The sequence below is a fragment of the Coturnix japonica genome, chromosome 1 (assembly GCF_054131305.1).
Source record: "Coturnix japonica strain WE chromosome 1, WE-NBRP24, whole genome shotgun sequence".
Lineage (NCBI taxonomy): Eukaryota > Metazoa > Chordata > Aves > Galliformes > Phasianidae > Coturnix > Coturnix japonica.
In genome coordinates, this window is record NC_140663.1 from 43,746,494 (window position 1) to 43,751,899 (window position 5,406).

General features: G+C 45.0%; 1 long non-coding RNA gene across 1 annotated transcript; it reads right to left on the reverse strand.

Moving 5' to 3' along the window:
* Nucleotides 1–376: 376 nt before the first annotated feature.
* Nucleotides 377–4,930, reverse strand: LOC146762382 (uncharacterized). Its single transcript, XR_014934555.1, has 2 exons — nt 4,789–4,930; nt 377–2,803 (listed from the first exon to the last, which is right to left on the reverse strand). It is a non-coding gene; the product is annotated as an uncharacterized LOC146762382 (long non-coding RNA).
* Between the last annotated feature and the right edge of the window lie 476 nt (nt 4,931–5,406).

Genomic DNA, 5,406 nt, shown 5'->3' on the forward strand with positions numbered 1-5,406 from the left:
CAGTAGGAGTATTAAGTACCATGTATGCCTGTTCTAGCTGAGTAATGTTATCTCAGTGCTACGAAAGTATTCTTTTAGCCTATGGGACACTTAAGCTCAAGGCACAGTCAGCCATATACCCCAAAATACATGGTTACTCCAGATGTTTTGGTGACTGTAACACACAAAGAGCAATTACAGCATGATAAAAACCGCCTCTTTTTCCCTGGAACCTCTTGTTCCCTCTGCAGTCCTAAATAGTCACATGTGAGTCAAACTCAGGTAGCAATAGGCTACATGTGGCCCAGATACGTGTAGACCACTACGTTACATTATGTGGGGCAGCCTTGAAAGAAAAATTGAGTCAGACAAGTCCATACAAAATTTGCCATGACTTCAGCCACTCCAGTTCAGCACTTTATTGCCATCCTCTCAGCTAAGACGTGTGAGCTGAACACTGCCTGTAGTAGTGTGAAGTAAAACAGGACATCATAGATCATAAACTATAATAATTAACTTTTAAAGAGATGAAGGTATATATTTAATCTCTCAGGGGTTGGGAACAGGAAAATCAGTATAACTCTTTTATATTATATTTCTCCACCTCTCAAGTGCATGCACCTACGTATATATCTCTTAAGGCTCACTTACTTTAGAAGTTCACCAGCCTGCCAAGAACATTCTCCAGATTAGTATAGCCTTGCTAGTCTGCTCAAGTCTGCAGCACAAGAAGCAACATTGAGGAGAATGCTTCCCAGAAAGCTGGTGTGCAGCGACAGTACAACAAAACCTCAGTGAGGCTACAAGTTAAGGTAGCTGGACATAAAATGGGTCCCAGAGGCCCAGTACTGTGAATCATGTGAGGCTGTCACACAGCCAGAAGAACGAGTACCCACAGGAATGGTTTGCATTACTGGGTGCAGAGAGCACCTGACATCAACAGAGTATAAAAAGAAACAGAATAATGTTGGGAAGCAAACAGGACGCCCCTTCCCCTCTTCTTTTTTATTTTTCTCCAAAAGGCACACCTGTGCCAGCCCTTATAGGCTAGGCCAGCAGCTCATTGATCTTTGTCCTATTAGTCATGACAAAGGCGTTTATGACAATGATGAGTGTGGTTACTTGCACTGTAAAGCACTCAGTAATGCAGTCAAAGACAAAGGTATAGACAGGCTAAGCACATGCAGAGATAACAAGTAAGTCTCCATTCCAAGGCATTTAAAATGCAATTACAAATTACCTACCTTCCTGCTGAGCAGGGGTCAGATTATATTACAGGGATTTACTCTGACTGGGTAGAGTGATATGAAAAACCTGATGTTTCTTCAGTTGTGGAAAGGTCAGTTGGAAGCTGGGCAAACTGCTCTGCAGAAAAATGCAGTCTGCAGGTCACCAGCTGGAGAGCTGGTTATGGATCTTGGAACCTACAAAGTGCTTCAGACGTATTCATTTAACTGTTGCTGTGAATGAAAAATAAAGTCCTCTGAGCTTTAGGCTACTACTTTACAAATTGCTTTCGAAGCAGGCATCAGGAGAGTATAAAACTAGGAAGTCCTAAACCAAATAATAATTGCATTGTGGGGAAAGTTATCTGCAGTCTTGAGGTCTGGCACTTGCAGAAGGCTGTAGGGGTCAAAGGCTGCTTCACTGATTCCTTTTACAAAGCCCCCTTCTGCCATGCACAGAGTATTTAGAGAGAAGGTTATGTGGGTTAGATTTCAAAGCAAGGAATGTCAGAAGAGATCTTCCAGCTGTGAATGGCCTCCAGATGTGGGCTGTTCTTCTCCAGGCAAGGGGGAAGGGATGAGAACGCCTTGCATTTGTCTCACAAAATTAAATGGAAAAACATTGTCTACTGAGTAGGCTGGGCAGGGAGGGAAGGTGGAGTCAGAAACTGGGCAGCACAGAACAGAAAAGCAGAACCACAGCCTAAATAGTTTGATACACACATATTGTCCTAAAGCAGTAGTCTCTGAATTATCCATTAGAAAACCACAGTGGATATCAGCGAATGGACATGGAAAGGGCCTAAAAAACTAAAGGGTAATCTCTGCAGAAAGTGTATTCTTCCCCCTCCCTGAGCTCTGACAGGATCCTGTGTTGTGAAACACCCTTGGAGAGGCTGTGGCCAAGACTGCGTGCTGGTTGAAACTGTGCTAAGCCACAACCAACTTGTTTCTGTTGCCAGCATCCCACAGTCCTAGGCTTGTAGTTGGTTATCTTCTCCTCTGCAAAGATTGTCTGTGGGCAGTTCATACCTCCTTGCAGCTGATCCATGCAAAATTACACTCCTCAATTGATATTTGACCTCAGTCAATGAACCTGTGCAAGCTGGGAAGACCAGCATACTTGGGGACAAATTTTACTCTTGGTTATTTCTGCAAATATCCTACCCATGGTTGCAAATACGCAGAATCCAGATTTCATTGCTGATATGGAGCTTGACATTTCCTGCTTGGACAGGTGTAGCTGCTGGATCAGTCAGCCAGACAGCCAAAGCGTATTTACTGTTTGTTCAGCAGGAGAACACTAAGTCTCTTCTTCTATTTCCTAAATGTGAAAGGACATGTATCTCCCTGGTAAAGTTAATAGGAGAAACAATGCAATTCTCCTTTTAATAATATGAGCACAGTGTTTGCTCACTTTCACTCATGTGGTCTTGTTTCTTGTTTATTCTGTGACTAGCACTCCAGTGCAACAAATGCAAGGAATGTCCATAAGAGATGACAGCTGTCCGCCTGGAAATTTGCAGTCTTCTCCAGCTCCAGGTGACCTTCTACCACTCCTGCAGTATCTGACCAGCTGACAGATATTTGGGGAATGACTGTAAGAAAAATTAAAGAGAGGTTTACTAAAAATGTAGAATTTGTACTATCCCAGATCAAACATCACCAGTTAATAAGGAAGAAGTATCAGAATGAGAGGAAGAGTGAACTATATCCCAGTACATTGGCTCATCTTCCATCAGCCTGCTGCTTAGGGCACTTGTGAAGCAAAGATAGCATCTCTGCTGTCATATTCAGCAATGACAGAAGGAGATACACTACGCAGATGTGTATATGTTGCTCACGCATCACCTTCTGTGACATTCTGTGGCAATGAGCTCCATCATTCCTTGATGCCTATGTGGAAAGGAATGTAGCTTGTTTGTTTTAAACCTGTTGCCTGATCACTTTATCAGGTGCTGTTAGGTTATGTGATTGGAGACTACGTGAATGTTCATTCTCTATTGACGTTCCCCATACCAGTCATTACTTCCTTTCAGGCATCTCTTTTCCAAGACTAGCAGTCTGCTTCCATCCAGTCTCTCTCCTATTTCTGACCATGGCTGACATTCTCTCTATGCATGCTAGTGTTTCTAAGCTCTTCTAAGTGACCCTTGAAACCACTTGAAACCTCCAAATTTTCAGAAATCCATGCAGTACGAAGAGGCATTTTCTTCTGTACACACTCCTCGTGCTTCTGTTTGACTTCGTCAGAACCTCAAGAGAGCGTTCAGCAAAATGCCTGCAATGATTCCAAGAGCTCTTTCTCTACTGGCAATGGCTGACTTAGAGTTCTCAGTGTATCAGCACAGTCAGGTTGTTTTCCTCCTCATGGAATTCCCTTGCATTTGCTGCCGCTGTATGTAATCTGTCAGGGAGGGCCCAGTCCCTCTGTGACAAGAGATTTTCTACAGTCTTTTGCAGTCAACTTCAGACTGCCTCTCTGGAATAGCTGTGGACCACAGGTAAACTGTTAGCCTGCTGTTTACATTCCTCTCCAAGTTGTTACAGGTGTGTTGAATAGCACCAGAGTTAGAAGAGCCCTGGGATGTACTTCTGATAAGCTCTCTGTCAAGACCAACCATTAGAAGCGCTCATGCTGATGTGTGTTCTCTTACTTGCAGTCTCCTCTGTCTGAGCTTGCCACAGCAAGAACTCAGCTTTGAGAGCGCACAGGTCCAGTGCACAGGACTGCCTGGCACCAGCCCTTGACAGGCGCAGTGCATTGGCACTTGAGGCATGTGAGAGAATTCTTGGTGATATTCACTCATTCTTCTAGTGTTCTAGACCTCAGATCCAGGGATGGCTGTAACTGGATACAGTTTCTGGGTTGCTGAGTTGAAGGGACAAAAGGAAATTGTTTCAACCAAAAGAGAAGAGGTTTAGACTGGATATAAGGAAAAAACCATGTTACAACCAGGGTGGTGAGGTACTGGCACAGGTCGTCCAGGGAGGTGTCTCACTGTCCTTGGAGACGCCCAAGATCAGGCTGGAGGGGCTATGAGCACCCTGATCAAGCTGTAGGTGATCATTGCAAGGGGGGATGGACCAAATGGCCTTTAAAGGGCCCTTCCAACTCAAACCAATCTATGATTCTATGATACAGAGGGGAAATAAATAAATAAATAAATAAATAATGAGTTACTACATGGTAAAGGTTAGGAGTCTTCCCCTAATTGGGGGACATGGTGTAGATCTACACCATTCCTTCCCATTTCCTCTGCCCCCATGGCTTGGATCATTCCTGACATGACCCTTCTCTTTCTTGACAGCTGGTGATGGCAGGCAAGGATGCTTTGGACAAGTTTCTACTCGTGAAAAATCTTGCACTCAGAAGGATCCTCCTTGAGCCATCCTTCAAGAGCGGGATGGAGAAGAAAGTAGATCAATGAACCAAATGTGGGCACAACACACTCTCCACCCTCCTTTACCAAACCACAGATCTCTGAGCCAGAATCACTCTGATATTCATCATACCAAGAGTCCCTTCCGAAACACTCCAACTTCTCCAAATCCAGCTCCTCAGATCAGCTGGCATTCTTACCTGCAAGATCAATCTTCTGCTCCTGATTTTGCAGCTGTAAATAACCCGTGGTCACACGGCCCATGGTTTCAGGTGCCACACTGTCTCCAGGATGAGAGGGGCCACCTTGGGGAAAGAATGCCAGGAATGAAAATGCCTCTGTGGTTCTTGAGACAAGAATTCCTCTCACACCCTTCCCCCCCCCCCCTCCCCACTGTTCCCCCCACTGCTCAGTGCAGCAGAAACCCGGCAGCAACAAGGGCAGGCAAGTTGAGTCACTGCACCACCTGGGTATCAATTACACCTGCAGGTGGAAACCAAGTTATCAAAACGAAGACATCAGCTTTGCCAGAGGATTCTCCCTGGCTCCCTGTTTGGGCCCAGTGCCAGCCCCTCACCCTGATGCATGTCAGCATCCCAACTCTTCACACAACAGCCTGGCAAGCATTTGTTTTGACAGAGGCATTGCATTTCACATGTCTTCAGCTTTCATGGAAGGCAGAAAAATTCCAAAACTGCTTTACTGAGCAACACTGAGCAACCCAACACCACCGACAGCCAGGACAAGCAGAAAACAACAGCTTCTTTGTGTCTATGTCAGACCTTCCCGTTATTTGTAACTGCCTGCTGACATTTCCC